The sequence below is a fragment of the Schistocerca cancellata genome, chromosome 3 (genome assembly GCF_023864275.1).
Source record: "Schistocerca cancellata isolate TAMUIC-IGC-003103 chromosome 3, iqSchCanc2.1, whole genome shotgun sequence".
Lineage (NCBI taxonomy): Eukaryota > Metazoa > Arthropoda > Insecta > Orthoptera > Acrididae > Schistocerca > Schistocerca cancellata.
Genome location: NC_064628.1, coordinates 251,006,439 through 251,026,430, shown reverse-complemented (window position 1 = coordinate 251,026,430; position 19,992 = coordinate 251,006,439). Strand labels below are relative to the sequence as shown.

General features: G+C 42.3%; 1 protein-coding gene across 1 annotated transcript in view; it reads right to left on the bottom strand.

The window, feature by feature from the left end:
• Window positions 1-14,664, bottom strand: part of LOC126174892 (uncharacterized) — a 93,641-nt gene extending 78,977 nt beyond the window's left edge. The window contains exon 1 of the mRNA XM_049921315.1: window positions 14,567-14,664. The gene's annotated coding sequence lies outside the window, so the exon portion shown is untranslated. The remainder of the gene's footprint in view (window positions 1-14,566) is intronic.
• Between the last annotated feature and the right edge of the window lie 5,328 nt (window positions 14,665-19,992).

Genomic DNA, 19,992 nt, shown 5'->3' with positions numbered 1-19,992 from the left:
TGGCAGCCACTGCTGATGATTTTCATTCATAATTTATGCTGTTGCTGGGTTCGTACCCTGAACCGATGACGTTTTGATTACTCGCCAAAGACGCTAGCCTTTTTTTGTTTTTAATGCTGGTTGCTCAGTTGAGTTACTGTAATAAATGTTTCTTATCTACATGTTTATAACCATAGAAAAGTTTTATTTCTTACTGTACAGCGGTAAACAGTTGCTGGATAGGTACGAAGCTGTAAGGAAAGTGACAAAGTCAAGGGACACCTTTCCTCTTCTTCATGTTCTTATCGAATTTCTCTCTTTTTCTCTTTCTTTTAAGTATCTTTTCTTTCTTTTCTCTTCTTCGTCGTCTGTATCTTTCCCCTTAGCGATCAATTTCTTTCTTTTGTCAACAATTTTTCTGTCATATATGTCTGTGTCATCGAGCTTGATGTCTGTTCCTCTCTTAGTAGCAGACACCTATGTGAATATTTTGGCAATCTCTTTAACATCTAGGGCATGCTGTTTCAGTTTTGAGTTGATTGCGTTTTTTATTCCAGTGTTCATGACAAATTCACCCAGGTACTTGAGGTGTTGAACCTTTGTGGTGTTATCATATCTTGAGGTGAGGCAACACATGTCTGCGTGTTTGGAGCCCATGTACTGTTCTTCCTCGTAAGAGGAGAACAAATAGTGCGAAAGGACGAATTACGATTACCAAAGACAATCTTCGCCGTCATAAACGGGCCCCAAAAAACCTTGATAAGATGGCCAGCCGACACTCAAGAGGATCTCAGTGTCTGATGACACACTCCGAAATGCATTGGCGACAGATTACGAGAGATCGACTCTTACAAGCTCGCGTCAAAATATCTAAAATAAAGAATTCAGGACTCAAAAGTGCGTGGGCACTGCAACAGACCCATAGTGACACGAAAAAGATTAAGAAGAAAACAAGAAAATTAAAGACAATTACTGGTTCTTCTTGCTCCAAAGCGTTGTATGAAATAACAATAAATTAACATTCATAAGAAGTGGTAATAATAAATAAATCAGCTTTCACGACATGTGATTTATGGAATAAGGGTGGTGGACAGCGATATGAACTTTATACCTATCGAATACGAGTCCAGTGGGTTAGCCACTGCACCTGGTCTTTCGGTGTACATGAAATAATTACGCATTTTGGTGTAGGAGTTGCTGGTTATTGTTAGGGAAGGCGAGATATTTAACGTGTAGAACCGATGCCGTAAACTTTTCCGTATATAGGCAGTGCCGGATTAAGGTATTACCACACTGCGGTGATCAGTCGAGGTCTACGCAGCAAATCCGATGCTCAGAAAAGCAGCGGAGAAAATCTCAGCATGGCGTTTCGCCGGTCCTTGGCCGTAGTGACGACAGTGTAGGAAGTGGCGAGTGACCGTCTGGAAATTGTACGAAGAAGAACGCCAAGGTGTTTGCGTGTGGGGGGAGGGGAGGGGGAAAAAGGGGCGGGGGATCGGGGGATGTCGGGTTACGCCAGAGCCGAGCGGATGCGTGCTCACGCATGCGCGGTCACACGCAACTGTGAGTGTCTTGCAGCTGCAATTAACAACCGCAATGGCAACGTGTTGCGAATGAGACCCCAGTCATTCTTTTGTCTTCTTTATATGACAGCGGCTGATCTCATCAGAACGACAACTCGCTGTACTTCTGGTGACCGCTTGATGGAGGCGAAATGAGGCAAAGAAAGCTTCTGGATAAACCTTTAGTTATGGTAGTTCCATATTTCATTTTTGCCTCTCCCGCTTTTGATTAACTGCTATTTGTCCCATATATGTGACGACTTGTCTGTAGTTTGTCGTGCATTGTATTTTGATTCAACAATGACCGAGTCTCGTGCCTGAAGCATCAGTTGACATCAACACGTATTGGTGACATATGCTGCACTTCCATCTTCCAGAAGTGTGCAAGAATTCCGGACACATTTGCTGGAGCGCATCGCATGTAAGAAACCTGAGCGTTCGTCTTCACTCTTTTGCTACATCATGGCGGAGATATGAATGTTTACCTTCTGCTCTAATTTGCTCTCTGTGTTTGCTGTACTCTCCCTTCTGTATAACCCACGGGATACAGGAGATGTAGTGTCGTATGTTGCGCATCTCTACTGCGAGTGATCGGATAGGTCGCGGAGTGAGTAAGTGTCGGACTACAAGCCCAAAAGTTCAGTATTTATTTGTTATAATGTTATTTTCTGCCACATATCGCTTCTTTCACTTGCGACAATGCCCTGTCAGTATGTGAAAATGACAAATTCTACCGTTGAACAGGCTGGGTAAATCAATTCAGTAGCCAGAGAAAAATAGGGGCTTAGCACCTTTAATACAAGCGTGCCTACTAAAACACTGTGATATCCAAAACAAAGGGCTAAGCAGATGTTGGTTTTTCTAAACGGGGAGAGACGTTATAATATTGAAATAATTTAGCTTTTGACAGAGTAATGATTGGAAACTAGCATCCCACATCTGCCCAATAATGAACTACGTGATCTCTCAAGTTGCACACTCTTCCTAGGGAACGTGTTAGCATGGGTTATTAATTGCCAGTTGGTAACGATGCCTTCCCCCATTTAGCTGTAAATCGGAGTGTATGCCGTAATTTTTCCCGCATAATACAAAAGTATCAACAATTGTCACAGAAAAATGTGAGGCATTTCTGATAATTAGTCTGGTTTAGCGGAGTGTGCATAGGATATTCTTTTCTGCCCTGATTAATTTTCTGTAAAGGCTATTTGTCAACAACAAGTCATTTTAATAAGGCTCGAGCTTATTGTTTCAACATTTGAGAAGGTATTGCTAATGCCGTCTGCAGTGTGAGGCTCATGTGTTGTTATTCTTAATGTCTGAGACAAATCGCTCATGACGCCAGCCTGTTTGAGTGAACGTCCTTCTCAGAAGCATTTTCCTACAGACATTATGGTTTCCAAGTAATACTGTTGCAACGAGGCCAGCCAACGTACAGTGTGAGTCACATTACACATCTCAGTTCTCAGAAGTTAGCAGTCTCTCCACACATTAACAAACGCCTTAAAGTTTTTTCCTAGGCATATTTAATAAAAGGAACAGGTTGCAATCCTCAGTAATCCATATCCTATGTACACATTGCCATAAAAATTTGAAATCGTCAACGAATGTGTTCCAGAAAATTTTTCTTAAAACAAAAACAAAAGTAATTGCTGGAAATGTCGATAAACACCGGTGCACATTTAGTCCCACACACGCACATAGTAAGAGATCACTTTGACGTATTTTCTAAATTACACTGATTTTCTAAACAAGTATTGTACCTCTGTTAAAAGTAAGAAGTTAGATAATAAGGAATAGAGTTTGAACAGCCTCTTCTGAGCAAATCTACTGAAAAAGATCTTGGAGCTCAGTCATGGAAAGTATTATAATGACGAATGCATGGACGAGTTTACACAACCCACCGTTATGAACAAAGTCAACAGAGGAGAAAATGTAATGAGGCTGCCACAAGGCAAAACATATAGATATTCATCCGAGCACGAGACACAGCTGAAGTTTTGCGGTCTTCGAATATGATGTTAATACGACAAAAGTGGGACCAACACCCGAAAACCATGGCAGAGAAGTATACAGGACGAATTGATCAACGTGGTTGAAATGATGAATGAACAAGAAGAAACATCTAAACCTGATTCTTGTGAGCCGCTTGAGGGACTGCTACCATATTCCTTTCGAATGTAGAGTGAATGGCAAGAAGTCCTTAAAACTTGGTTCTATGTAGGCTATAATTCTTGTGTTTGTCAGGGAGTACTGATAACTTCGACTGCAAACATCAGTATCCGCTGTGTCAAAGGTTTTGTAATATGACTGGCTTATTCTACTTGAGAGCAAAGGAAACAAATACTACTGCGTTTATGTGCCGACTGTAAGTGAACTGACTGGGGCTATATAGAACAAGTCTGTTTTTATCGATGATAATCATTCCCCTTATGTTATTTGGATAACGACGATAGTACTTAACTCAGTAACATTGAAGCGTAAGGTATTCGGTTTACAAGAAGACGTCATCTTTTCGTCCAGTCTAGATGTTATCATCCATCCAAAGGTCCGAGTCACGAGTAAAAACTTGATCAAAAGGCTGAGTTAGCCATGTGAGAACAGCCCTAAATCTCTAAATAGATTTCATTCTAAGTAGCCGGCCGGGTGGCCGATCGGTTCTAGGCGCTACCGTCTGGAACCACGCGACCGCTACGGTCGCAGGTTCGAATCCTGCCTCGGGCATGGATGTGTGTGATGTCCTTAGGTTAGTTAGGTTTAAGTAATTCTAAGTTCTAGGGAACTGATGACCTCAGAAGTTAAGTCCCATAGTGCTCAGAGCCATTCTAAGTAGTACTAGATATTGACTGTTAATATTTTCATTTCGTTTTTGTAGTGTACAAAAAGCTGTGTTCTAATTAGGATAACTATTTGCTAGTAGTCAGTTCAAAAGCTCGTTTCTTAAGAGTGATAACACACAGCCTACAAAACCGTCTAATATAATTGTATATAAGTCGAGATAAGAATGCAGCAGGCTTTTATAAAAGCCAGAACCAGGATCAGGGGGAAGTGTTGGCCACGACTTCGGCCAAAATAAACCTCTTCTTTTTCCCGACGTTATGAAACTCGTTAGATTTAAGTGTTGTAGGATAGTCTCAGTATGTGTAATGAAAAATTCTGAGCAAACATTACGTTGAAATTTAGCTGCAATAGGTAAACCAGAGTTAATTCCGGTTATAAAAGCATAAAACAATTTGCTTCCTGTAAAAACTACCAGCTGACAGCTGGGGTTTCAAGATAAAGTTTTCTGTTTAGCAATTCTTTGCATACATTTGATTCATAAGGGTAAACACTGGTGGAAGAATTACAATGCATTGCGTGTAAACAGAAATGATGTGGATTACTTCACAAACGACAAAGATATAGGGGAATGCTTTCGGGGCGATTTATGGCAAAAAAACGACATTTTTATGTTTGTGGGAAGGCAGATTCCGTACTGGGATTCCTCGGGAGCACTCTGGGGAAACATAATACAGTACATCCACGAAGGAGATCGTCGACAGAGACGTTCATAGATAAATCCTAAAATGTTTTACATTAATCTGAGACCTTCGGAATTTCGGGTATAAAAAAGGAGCGAGGGAGCATCACACTAACGCTCAAGTAACCACTTTGGAGGACTAAATATATCTAATTTTATTAGTTATATCTTGTTGTTAAAACTCCCAATACTGGTTTAAATAATTATTGCCATTAATAGAGTGTACTACTCGACCACACTTACGATCTCTTCAAAGACGTCACCTCACTCGTAAAACACACGGTAGCCAAATAGTGTCAGTCATGAACTAACAAACTATATACATTTGCTATCGATCTACACTCCTGGAAATGGAAAAAAGAACACATTGACACCGGTGTGTCAGACCCACCATACTTGCTCCGGACACTGCGAGAGGGCTGTACAAGCAATGATCACACGCACGGCACAGCGGACACACCAGGAACCGCGGTGTTGGCCGTCGAATGGCGCTAGCTGCGCAGCATTTGTGCACCGCCGCCGTCAGTGTCAGCCAGTTTGCCGTGGCATACGGAGCTCCATCGCAGTTTTTAACACTGGTAGCATGCCGCGACAGCGTGGACGTGAACCGTATGTGCAGTTGACGGACTTTGAGCGAGGGCGTATAGTGGGCATGCGGGAGGCCGGGTGGACGTACCGCCGAATTGCTCAACACGTGGGGCGTGACGTCTCCACAGTACATCGATGTTGTCGCCAGTGGTCGGCGGAAGGTGCACGTGCCCGTCGACCTGGGACCGGACCGCAGCGACGCACGGATGCACGCCAAGACCGTAGGATCCTACGCAGTGCCGTAGGGGACCGCACCGCCACTTCCCAGCAAATTAGGGACACTGTTGCTCCTGGGGTATCGGCGAGGACCATTCGCAACCGTCTCCATGAAGCTGGGCTACGGTCCCGCACACCGTTAGGCCGTCTTCCGCTCACGCCCCAACATCGTGCAGCCCGCCTCCAGTGGTGTCGCGACAGGCGTGAATGGAGGGACGAATGGAGATGTGTCGTCTTCAGCGATGAGAGTCGCTTCTGCCTTGGTGCCAATGATGGTCGTATGCGTGTATGGCGCCGTGCAGGTGAGCGCCACAATCAGGACTGCATACGACCGAGGCACACAGGGCCAACACCCGGCATCATGGTGTGGGGAGCGATCTCCTACACTGGCCGTACACCACTGGTGATCGTCGAGGGGACACTGAATAGTGCACGGTACATCCAAACCGTCATCGAACCCATCGTTCTACCATTCCTAGACCGGCAAGGGAACTTGCTGTTCCAACAGGACAATGCACGTCCGCATGTATCCCGTGCCACCCAACGTGCTCTAGAAGATGTAAGTCAACTACCCTGGCCAGCAAGATCTCCGGATCTGTCCCCCATTGAGCATGTTTGGGACTGGATGAAGCGCCGTCTCACGCGATCTGCACGTCCAGCACGAACGCTGGTCCAACTGAGGCGCCAGGTGGAAATGGCATGGCAAGCCGTTCCACAGGACTACATCCAGCATCTCTACGATCGTCTGCATGGGAGAATAGCAGCCTGCATTGCTGCGAAAGGTGGATATACACTGTACTAGTGCCGACATTGTGCATGCTCTGTTGCCTGTGTCTATGTGCCTGTGGTTCTGTCAGTGTGATCATGTGATGTATCTGACCCCAGGAATGTGTCAATAAAGTTTCCCCTTCCTGTGACAATGAATTCACGGTGTTCTTATTTCAATTTCCAGGAGTGTAAAACTGAGATGTGGGGGCAATGAGTACTTCAATGGACAGTGTAATAAAAAACGGACGCCGACAAGTGTGAGTATTCCAATTCAGCTTAATAAGTCGTGGCAAAATACTGACACGCATTATTTGCTGAAGAACGGAAAAACTAGCAGAAGCCGGTCTCAGAGAAGATCAGTTTGGGTGGCGGAGAAATATAGGAACACGAGAGATATTAGAGATCAAACGACTTATTTTAGAAGGTACATATAAAAAAGCAAATCTACGTAATTAACATTCATAAATCTAGAAAAGGTTCATGACAATCTCGACTGGAACAGATTCTTTGAAACAGTGTAGGTAGCAGAAATGAAACACAGAGAGCGAAAAGAAACCAGATAATAGATATAAGAATTGAACAACATGGAAGGGAAACAGTAGTTGAGGGTGGAGTATTACAAGATTTCAGCAGTCCTCAATGTTATTTAATATATCTAATGATCGCGCAGTAAAGGACTTAAAGGATTCAAGGAGAAATTTGAAAAGGTAATTAATGTGCAGGAGGAAGGAGTAACAGCTCTGAGGCTTGCCGAGGACTCATAAATTCTGTCAGAAACGGCAAAGGTCTTGGAAGAGCAGTTAAACGGAATGGATGGAGTCTTGAATGTTCAGATGAATAGCAACAAAGCAGAGGTACTGTTATGTAGTCGAATTAATTCAGATGATGTTGATAGAATTGATTCGTTTTGCTATCTGGGCAGCGAAATAACTGACGATTGCCAAAGAAGAGAGGATATAAAATGTGCACTGGTAAAAGCAAGTATAGCATTGCTAAAAAAGACAATGATAACATCTAAAATGAATTTAAGGATTAGGAAGTTTTTCTAAAGCTGTTAGTCTGGAGCGCAGGCTTATGCGGAAGTGAAAAGATGATAAATATGGCAAAAAGTTCAGACAAGAAGTGATTAGAAGCTTTAGGAATCTGACACTAGACTGCTGAAGATTAGATGGGTAGATCATGTAACTAATGAAGAGGCACTGGATTGAGTTCAATGGAAAAGAAATTATGACGGCACAACTTCACAAAACGAGGGCATCGGTTGATAAGACAGATTCTGATGCATCAAGGAATTGTCGGTTTGGTACCAGAAGAAAAATGTTGGGGCAAAGCTATAGAGGGGGGCCAAGGCTCATCTACAGCAGTAACATTCAAACGAATGCTTTTAGCAGAAGTTATGCAGAGGTGAAGAGACTTGTGCACGATATCCCAACGTGAACAGCTGCCTCAAATCGGCCTCCGGACTGAAGACCGCAACAAAAGAAACAATAATATCTGAAACTATTTCCCCATAGAGTAATATGAATAATGTGAACTTCAACAACAGCGACGTAGGTTCTAACGTGTTACACTAATGTGATTTAAGAGAGACTACCGACACGATATTTGTCGTAAATCTTCCGATCTCTGACGTTTCAAAAGTAGGGAGGGAAAAAGCGAAGTATACAGGGTGGAGGAAAATTCCGCACTTAGCAGTCGGCATGGGATTCTTCATCCCATTTCAAGACGAAAGTGTATCTAGCAAAAGCTAGTGCCGCCAACAGTTTTAATATAAATGCAATTTAAGGAAACGAGGCTGTTATAAAGCAGTAAGTGCGTGCAGCATGGCCGAAAACGGCTAACATGAACTCTGCACTGTCCCATTAGATCAGTGAGACGAGGCAATGCCGTGACGAACGATATGTAGACTCGCAGACGTTTGAGGAGCATTGGCACTTAAACATTTCTTTTTTTCAGTTAAAGCCTCAAACTACATCCACTATACGCCTCTACAAAGCGATGTCTTGTGTATTTATTTCTATTACTGTTACCCTAATTCAAGCATTAAGACATAAAATAACGTAAACATACTGTTTCGTCTGTGACACAATTAAAGCCAATAGATGTTAATAATGGATACAGTAACATGGTATGTACCAAATGAGGTACAAAAAACACAACAGGAAGGCTACACTAGAACCCACATTCTGCTTGCCCAATAATTCCATTCAGTACTTTTGAGATCCAGGCTTATCTTCATAGAACCGGTACATACACGTATGAGCGATGTTCACATTAAAGATGTTCAAGGCGACCAACTTGAATTTGCAAGCACTTCGATACTCGCTGGATCATACTTTTCTGGACCCTTCACAACACACCTGCATCCACCATTGCCGAAATGGCATGCACGCGAGTTATTAGGTCGTGTACACCCATGGGTGGAGTACTAAGATCTTATTCCTTTAAGTGTCCCCACAAATAAAGGTCTAGTAGATTAACGTCCCTGAGGACGTGGAGGGCAGAACATTGGGCCTCCACGATCAATCAATTTCCCAGGAAGCACCTCATTGAAACAGTTACGCACATAATTCTAAAGTGTCCCGGTGCATCATCAAGCTGAAAACACAGCTGTCGCCGAACCGCAAGTGGAACGTTTTCAATGTGTCGGGAAAAAGATTGTAAAGAAAGGTATGATACAGGGGAGCATTCAACTTGTCCTGCAACAGGCAGAGGCCCAAAAGCACTCGTTGCATGATCCCAGCTCGCAGTTTTATGCCAAAGCGTGCCTGAAAGCCACGTTGACAAGTAACATGTGTGTTGTGTTCCCACCAATAACGGCTGTTGTGGAGGTTGAAAATACCTTCACGAGACAAGCTATATTCTTTAGTCTATATCATGATATTTTCAAAATTTCGTTATCTTCCACTTGGTGTAGAAGCCATTCACAAAAGTGTTGTTACTGAGTGCAGTCCTCTGGCCTCAGGTGTTGAGTTAACGTGCCATTATATTGATGCTGTTCTTCATCGTGCAACACTTCCACACCCAGTCTCTGAGGTGTCTGAAACTGCCTTGTAATACCACCGGCTCTTTGCTGAAGTTGTTGGTGAACTGTTTCAAGAATCATGTCCTCTGTTTGTGGAGTACGTCTAATTCTTGGACGACTTCTGTCCATTACTTGTGGCGAAGATTACCGGATTCCCGAAGGCCTTGCTCCAGGCGATGAAGAACGTACTTATCGGAACAGCGCCTTTGAGGGTATCGTGCAGCACACACGTGAACAAGAAGAGCAGCTTGGTTATCGGATGCACCCAGCACCAAAAGCATATGGACATGATCACCGTTTATATACTCCATCGGGAAGACGTCTTATAAGAAACCTGACAGGACCGGTTATGGTTGTGCACTGCGCGGTCGATACACATGGATGCAGTTTAATGGATCAGTCATGTGACAGGCTATTATTATTTGACAATAAACGACGGGAACTAGGGAACAGACGTCGTCTCCATAGACGTGTTTTTGAAGTACACCCAATCTGATTTTGCTAGATTTACCTATGTCTTGATCTGAATGAAGAATCGCATGCCAACCACCAGATATATAATTTTTTCTTCACTCAGTGTATGTAATACAGCTACAGTGTGTGAAGTGCTTTGGACGCAACAGCTGAAACCGCATAACTACGGAGGAAGCTACATGTGGCTCCTTTATTTCTGCATTAGCTGCAAAGTATTCCAGTTTCCGTCTAACGACCGGTCATTGGTAGGTGTGATAACTAATAGCCGGGAAGCGGCACTGATGGGGACAGTGGCACTCCGCGTGTTTTGCCGCACCCGGGGCATCGTAATAAAATGACGAAACAGTTCAAGAGTACGAGTCCCGTCGCACGTAGGCTTACTTCGAAAACCTCGTTAAGGCAGTAAGTTACATAATGGATAGCGGGATTCTAGGGAAGGAAGCTGAAGTACGTGAAATGTTTCCTCTATTAATATTCATCTCGAATCGTGAAGCACTTGGCGTGGCTCACTTGCTACCAACGATTGTCCTAAGATTACTAAACACAGGCAATCTTGGCAATCATGCAAAAGAAAAACCCTTACTGTCATATCTGAAATTGAAACAAACGTTTACAAGCAATTGATGGTTTTGAGCTAAATAATTATTTACCGCAGCTGCTTCTAATAAGTCTATTGGCGATAGCCCATCTGTGTTTGTGTATATGGCCCTTCCTTCAACAAATGTTCAGCAAACTTGTTCAATCTGCAGCTCTGTGCATTCTCAGTCAGTCTAGAGACTACAGTCCTGCCCCGTTTGACTAATATACAAACAGACAGTGCAAGTGATTTTATCAACACCTCTGGTCGCAAGTGATCATTTACAGCTGAGAAAATCTCCAGTCTTAAGCTTCACTTATCCAATCAACTAGCCACACACCCCCAGGCCTCAGTCCGAATTCACATTCATATCCAAAAACTTGTATCACAATAGAATAGTCACGATGCCTTTCTTTGATTTTCCTTAGAAACTTTAAAAATTCTTCCGTACAACTTACACATTTTACAGTTTCATTTTAGGTAATTTTGTTATATAGTGTGGTTGATATTACCAACTCGTAAATTGTAATTTAGCATTGTAGTTTATCATGTTTGGTGTGTAATATGAGTGACGCACGCTCAATTTGACCTGTCTCATCGAATATAATGGTCAAATATTCTGTGGGTGTTGACAGTACCTTTGTTACCTATACTCTAGCGTCTCTTGTGGACGCTACTCTGTTCTTTTTGGCGATGATCTTATAAGCCAAAAACCAGTTGGAAGTAAGAAAAAATATATTATTAGAACAAGAACGCAATTAGTTTGCTTTTCAATCTAGAAAATGAGATTGTTCTACCAAGAAGTGAGGGAAGAATCCTATAAAATATGACATTACTTTACTTTGGATGTTGCTACGGTTGATGATTTTACTTGATCATCAGCAATACAGTCTTTCTCATACAGTATCTAGAGTGCCAAGGTATCACACTTAGTTAAATGTGGGTGATGGTGTCAAAGGACAGAAGGGTGACAAATTTCTTGTTTACATTTGAAGCGCAGAACACGAATTCGCATCTTTTAGGAGTAGACAATGTTGGATAGGATAATAATTGGAAGGAATTTTTCTATTTGAAAAGGCGTATTGCAGCTTTATCATTGTTTTCTACTTTATTTAAATAAATGTGTAGTTTGCAGTAGATTTACTTTAAATAATGAAATAAAATATAGCTGAGTTTGCATTGAAATTCATGTATCGGACAACATGTACTGGTTCTTTTGTTCTACTAGTATGTACTTCTCATTATCGTACCGTATAAACGAACATCTACACAGCGAAGGAATAACATCCTTTTGCTAGAAATTCGTGACGGAAAACATTTAATAACAGAAGAACAAATTTAAAAAAAACCTTATTCGCTAGGAACAAATTCATATTTTCGGACATTTCGGAATTTGAGCTATCTGTGGGACGCATTTTCACTTTTCCCTCTCTTTTCAGCGTCTACTGAAGAAGCATGATAATATAGTTTCTCAATTGGGTCGAGAATATTGATATTTTGACGATCTATATTTTGACTACGTACCTATGTGACGACGTGAGCTTAAGGAAAATTGACAGTGGCTAGTTAAGGAAAATTAAAATTAGTGCAGAATTTTTCGTATAAAAGAATTTCTATCGACAAACCTAGCAATCTGAAGTTTCTGTATTCGCGGAAATTGTTTCGAACTGTAGGTGAAAATTACATTCATTATTGCAATTAGTACTATCGTTCTCGCTGTTCAGTGACAAATGAAAGTTAGGATTGCAATGAATGATGGTCAGATTTTGGGTAGGATTTTACGTTACGTAGATACTCAACAGCATTTTATCTACATTTCAACCCGTAAAGTAATCTGCACATTATCTTTCTCTCCATTGCTTTTATTACTTGCTATTTAATTTCCCATTCTTCAGACTAAAGTAAGGAAAAAGTGTAGTACATCTCACTGTTTTCCAAAGGTTAATGCTCGCTATATCAAATACGTAGCTCAGTCTTCTACAGACATAGAGCATCACTATTTCAAGCAACGTTAGAAGCATTCGTTTTCTATGTGAGGGATAACACTATTACGGCAGTAAATGTACTACTTTTAGAGCATTTCTTAAATAAACTAGCCTCTCCATAAATACGTTAAGTAATATTTTAAAGGATAGACAGAGAATAAACACGTCACAAAAACTAGAGTTATGTACAAGCTTTATAAATTTAAAACAAATTTTACATAATCTTCGGTTACCAGTATAACTAAATAATTTTAGCAGCCGAAGTTTTCTTCTTTCCAACAGAGGAAACATTTGATGAAGCTAAACAATTAGTAAACATCTTGCATAGCTGTAATTTCCCCTCATGTAATACATATGGCTCCAAAACCGACAAGTAATGACAGGGAGGGTTAAATATTTCTGAGTCCTTGTACTGTTTACAGGACTTATTTCACTTCCCATTGGGACTTTTAGTTTTTCTGCAGAAGCCTTAGCTATACGTGCAGCTCCACATTACTTGGAGAACATCGCAGTAAAAAAACACTTTGATTTTAAGGAGTTGTGAAAACTTGCTCCAATATATGTAGCCGCCACCCGTTCTCATTCAATGTGATTAGAATATACACTAAGAAAAACAATCTAGGGAAGAAGATAAAGTTTATATGGATCGAAGGACACGCTAACATTAAATGTGATGAATTAGTCGATGACTTGGAGAAGACAGACTCTAGAAATGGCGCATTTAAAAACATGTTATTACAGACATAAAAGTTGCGTTATATAGAAGAGCAAGACGCCAACGGGAAGACCAATATCAATCATCGATACGCAACAATAGGAAATGATAGAGACAAATATCGGAAAATGTTCGCTCGAAGTCCTGATTCCCTGGTTAAGGAAAATAACACTTCGCATGAGATTTATTCACGAATCATTTTCCAGTCATCTTCACTAAATGCATACTCGAGAATGTTAATGTGATGTTGTAAGATATATCTATCACATTTTTTAAATGTAAATTTCGTGCAGCCAGCAAAGTGATTTCATGCAACAATTAATACGGTCCCATCAACCCTCACCAAGTAATATAGCAGCTCTCTATCAAAATAATACATTTCTTTTAAAATAACTATGGAACTTGTAAATAAATGTAATCTTACGATGTAAATCCCCAAACAAGTCCTAAAGAATTATGAGATGGCTGTATCCTTTGAGCCCAAAAGCCAATAATTAAATAATACGCCAGTGTTTTCGCATTCTTTAAAGATTGTGAAAATTGATGAGTTTTTTTTTTGTGCTACATTGTGTCGCTGTTGAATTGTCAACTGTCAAAGAGAGAAGTCAAGATACGTGAAAAAAAGGAGATATGTTTGCAGCATTGCAATTCCCTACATTTCAAAGTAGACATATCAGTTCCATTTGCGTAAAGGTAATGACATACGTGCACCAACATGCCAGAGTAATGCATAGTACGTTCCATTAGATGCCGTTCTATACTTCGTAAATAGGTGGTTGGAGCTCGACAGATTTATGTTGCAATTCGAGACAAGTATGCCTGCTTTAGGTTCAAATGGCTCAAATGGCTCTGAGCACTATGGGACTTAACATCTGTGGTCATCAGTCCCCTAGAACTTAGAACTACTTAAACCTAACTAACCTAAGGACATCACACACACCCATGCCCGAGGCAGGATTCGAACCTGCGACCGTAGTAGTCCCGCGGTTCCGGACTGCAGCGCCAGAACCGCTAGACCACCGCGGCCGGCCCTGCTTTAGGTCTAGAGTATAATGTAGCACATATAAAAGAAATAAGGCACTGCTACTACTCGAGGTATTATAACACACTCCACGGCCGTGACGTCCGCCGCTCCAGCAGCAGCCGTCTGCGGCACCTACCTGCTGTAGTATCTGCAGTGTCCGCTAGAGGATGCGCCCGCGGTCGCAGGCGGCGAGCTACTGACTGAAGCTCGCGGCCGCCTCGCTATATCCCTGCGAGGCCAGCAGCAACCGGTGTGTTTACATCTCATTGCCACGCGGCTAAGCCGCTCTCGTGACCGTCACGGCCGAGCATAGAACGCAGAAGAGGAGGTTGGACTTTGCCACTGGTAACACTATACTGCTCGGAGGTGACAAAGTCATGTGATAGATATATCCACATATACAGTTGGCGGTAGTTTCGCGTACTCAAGGTGTAAAGGGCAGTGCACTGGCGGAGCAATCATTTGTACTCAGGTGATTTTGTACACAGGTGATTCAGATGGAAAGGTTTCCGATCTGATTACGGTCACACGACGGGGATTAATAGACTTCGAACGCGGAATGGTAGCTGAAGCTATACGCATGGTATACTCCATTTCGTAAATTGTTAGCGAATTCATTATTCCGAGGTCAACAATGTCAAGAGTCTGCCGAGAATATTAAAATTCAGGCATTTCATCTCACCACACATAATGGCCGATGGCCTTCACTTACGACCGAGAGAAGCGGTGTTTGCGTAGATTTGAGCTAACATATAAGCAACACTGCATCAAATAACCGCAGAAATCAATGTGGGACGTACGACGAGCGCATCCGTTAGGACAGTGCAGCAAAATTTGGCGTTTATGGGCTGTGGCAGCAGACGACTGACGTAAGTGCCTTTGCTATCGAAACGAAATCGCCTGCGGTGCCTCTCCTTGGTCCCACGCCCGGGTTCCCGGGTTCGATTCCCGGCGGGGACAGGGCTTTTCTCTGCCTCGTGATAGCTGGGTGTTGTGTGCTGTCCTTAGGTTACTTAGGTTTAAGTAGCTCTAAGTTCTAGGGGACTGATGACCATAGATGTTAAGTCCCATAGTGCTCAGAGCCATTTGAACCTCTCCTTGGCTCGTGACCATAGAGGTTGGACCCTAGACGACTGAAAACCCGCGACTTGGTAACGCGAGTCCTGATTTCAGTTGATAAGAGCTGATGGTAGTGTTCGACTGCGGCGAAAACGCCACGAAACCATGGAGCCAGGTTGTCAACAGCGAAATGTGCAAGCTGGTGGTGGTTCCGTAATGGTGTGGGCCGTGTGCACATGGCATTGGGTCCTCTGGTCTAGTTGAAACGATCATTGACTGGAAATGCTTTTGTTTGGCTACTTGGAGGTTATTTGCAACAAACAACGATGGAATTTTTATTGCTAATCATGTGCCATGTACCGGGCCATTATTCGCGATCGGTTTGCAGAACATTCTGGACAATTCTAACGAATGGTTTGGCCATCCACATCGCCCGACATAATGCCATCGAGCATTTATGGGACATAATCGAGATGTCAGTTCGTGCCCAAAGTCCTGCGCTGGCAACACTTTCGCAATTATGGCTGCCTACAGAGGCAGCATGGCTCAGCATTTCTGCAAGACACTTCTAACGACGTGTTGACACAATGGCGCGTCGAAGTGCTGCACTATGCGAGGCAAGAGCAGGTCCGACACTGTATTAGAGGAGAGGTGCCCCGTGACTCTTGTCGCCTCAATGTATGTTTCAGGAAGATTCATCCGATTTCGCTGGTTTGAGGAGCTGTTACCCGAGGTTCAGTTTGGCTTTAGGAAAGGAGAGGCATCAGAGAGACAGTTATGGCTTTGTGCTTGATAACAGAAGAAAGATGTAAGAAAAATCAAGCACATTCGTGGATCTGTCGACTCAGATAAGACGTTCGTGAACGTAAAACCGTGCAAGGTGGTTGAAATCTCCAGGAAAATAGGTGTGAGCAAAAATGGTTCAAATGGTTCTGAGCACTATGGGACTTAACATCTGTGGTCATCAGTCCCCTAGAACTTAGAACTACTTAAACCTAACTAACCTAAGGACATCACACACATCCATGCCCGAGGCAGGATTCAAACCTGCGACCGTAGCAGTCGCGCGGTTCCGGACTGAGCGCCTAGAACCGCGAGACCACCGCGGCCGGCAAAATAGGTGTGAGCAAAAATGGTTCAAATGGTTCTGAGCACTATGGGACTTAACATCTGTGGTCATCAGAGACAGGAAATATGCAATATGCGCAAGAACCAAGAGCAAGAAATACGAACGGAAGATCAAGAACGCAGATTTGGCTTAGAAAGGGTTTAAGACACAAATGTAGTCTTGCGTGTCTTCTGTTCAATCTACACATCGAAAAAGCAAAGACGGAAACAAAAGCAAATTCAAGAGTCGTACTGAAATTCAGGACGAAGCAATAACAATGATAACATTTGCTGATGTGATTGCTATCCTCAAGGGAAGAGAGGGTGAATTGCAAGACCCATTAAATGGTACGAACAGACTGATGAACACACGGGGAAATGATTGTAAAACCGAAGACAAACAAAAATAATGAGGAATGGCACAAATGGGATTAGTGGTAAGCTTATCATCATAATTGGAGGCAACGAAGAAGACGAAATGAAGGAATTCTGTTACCTTGTAACATAGACGAAGAGGGCATTCTTGGCCAAAACAGGTCTACTAGTTTAAAAGTTGGACTTAAACTGGGTTAGAAGTATCTCAGGAAGTACATTTGCTGCACAGCATTAAGTGAAAGTGATTCGTGGACTGTGGGGAAACTGTTAAAGAAGACAATCGAAACGTTTGTGATTTGGTGCTGCGATCAAATGTTGAAAATTAGGTAACTGGTAACTTATTCAGCGTAATTCCTACAGAGCTATGCCGTCCATAGAAGGAAATAATACCGAGAGCTTCCAGCACTGATTTCTGGATTCTAGTCGGTGTTGCGAAATAGTCGCCTAACAGGGAAGCTTAAAAAAGAAAAAAAAACCTATAGGAAATGTCTCTGCACTCATGCAACGATCTTTTGGTGACATTAGGTGCTGGTGCTTACAAAAGTGGTCAACAAAATGATATGGTTTAAAATCAACACAAGTTAATTTATAAGGACTTCATATTTAGAATAAGAACCAAACGTGTCGTGTACTACCTTTCCTAATTGTTCACTGTTGTGTGCACCTAAGGAAGGTGTTCGATATGAAGATAGCAGGTAGCGAACCCTAGCCACAAATGGATGAGGCTAAATGGAAGTGACCTGTTGACACACTACCTACACACTCTCCAAAGGACAATATCTCTAACACAGAATCACTAGAGGTAACAAGCAAGTGCACTAAAAATCATTTGTTGAAAGAATATACATCACAAAGTTGATATTCATCGTTTGCTTTGTGAGAATGTGTGGCACTGCTGAACCTAATCAGAATTAGCACATTAGATGATTTATAGTTGTGATAGTTTCAGTGCAAGGAGCTGGGAAAAAATATTTTATTTCGTGAAGCCACTACTGCACGTACCAACTGCCGTGGAGCTTAAACTGTAAATACAAGGAATTAATCCGATGTCAAAGAACTAAGATATTATGTTTGTAAACCCGAAACCGACAATATATGAAAGAACTTTACGGTCTTGGACTGCTAATGAAAAGCCTGTTATGGAGATAAACTCACGTAGAAGGACGTCCTCTTAAAGCAAAGATAAAAATTAGCTTGCTGAAAAACTACGTACAATTTGTGTTATTGCTCAGGTGCTAAATGAAAAAATGACACCGACTCTCAGCAACCTATCGCTCTAGTCGCAGATTAAAAAATGTCTGTATTTGGTAATATCAGGAGTACTTCTCTCAACTATCAATTGTCCGCCACTTGTAGCTAAGTGGTCAACGCGACAGCATGTCAATCCTAAACCTAACTAACCTAAGGACATCACACACACCCATGCCCGAGGCAGGATTCGAACCTGCGACCGTAGCGGTCGCCCGGTCCCAGACTGTAGCGCCTAGAACCGCACGGCCACTCCGGCCGGCTCTTAAAGGACAGAAAAGCGGAGATCGTCGGGATGATTAATTTGCAATTTACAGTTTGAGTCCTCCAGAAACGTTAAGAAAGGAAATGAGAAACTAAAAAAAATTACTTGGTTTTTGGAGTTCATTGCCTGTCCCCTTGTTGAAGTCACCGCAATGTTTGAGAAAATATCGCACTTGCTAATATGTATCGTTGTATTATTTTACTGCCTCACTGTTCTGCGCTACTGGAATTACTGTCTGTAAGTGTGTACAGAGGATAAAGGGAAAATGATAACAGAAATGTATATGCTGTAGAATTTAGTCCTTAAACGTTAAATTTACATCTTCATTTCTTCAATAAAATTGAAAAATGCAGAGATAAAAGAATATTCTAATGAAGAATACCATAGTATATTAATGATTTTGCGGTTACGTCTGTGTGCAACTGAATTAATTGCGAAGAGTATTCAGTGGCCGGCCTTGGTGATCGAGCGGTTCTAGGTGCTTCAGTCGGGAACCGCGCGACTGCTACGGTCGCAGGTTCGAATCCTGCCTCGGGCATGGATGTGTGTGATGTCCTTAGGTTAGTTAGGTTTAAGTAGTTCTAAGTTCTAGGGGACTGATGACCTCAGATGTTAAGTCCTATAGTGCTCAGAGCCATTTGAACCAAGTATTCAGTGGTGTAAAACACGCCCTATGTCCAAAAATTCCAGAGACTGATTTTATTCCTTGCCCCTAAGCGATTTCAGCGCAGTAATTAGCCAGGCAACATGAGCTAACAACTCTAAGCAACAGATGTTCATTCTACTGGACGTGCGCCATAGTGTGTCAGAGCTGTTTTGTCGTGAACGCAATGGAACAACGAATTGAACATCTCTGAATCAGGCTCTCGAGACATTCTCTAGCATGTTTTTATGAGTGGGAAAGCTTGTCTCCCGAACAAAAACGACGTGTGGACGCCTGCTGCCACTTAATCAAAGTGAAAAACACAGACAATTATTTTCTGCAATAATCATGACGGTGTTATGAGTACGAAGCTACCACAAAAGACAAACTCCAATATTGGTTCTGATGACTCGCCAAGACCGAAGAAGGTGTAACTTTGACGTGCGAGATGAATAACATCTCAAAGAAGGTCTTTTCTGACAGGTTCAGGTGGTTGTTTGAACGATATGTGTGCTGTACGCAATACTTGCAGTGTTTGTTGATGTTGCAGGTTGTACTAAATGGTCATTGCTTTTCCGATGGTGAAACTGATATATATATATATATCATTGTCGTCGTCAGCGATTTGAAATCCTTTGCAGGATAAAGGGCTTCTCTCTTCCATCCATTTTTATGGTCCTCAGGTAAGCAGGGATCGCTGTTGTTCCTGCACGTTTTCCAATGTTATTTGGCCACTTTCCATAAGGTCCTCGTCGCGGCTTTCATTGGTCAATCTTCTGTTCATTCGGCCACATGTATGGCTCACCCGTCTCCATTTCGATTAAGTACAGTCAAGATTAATTTATCCATTTGATTGTGTTCTCTG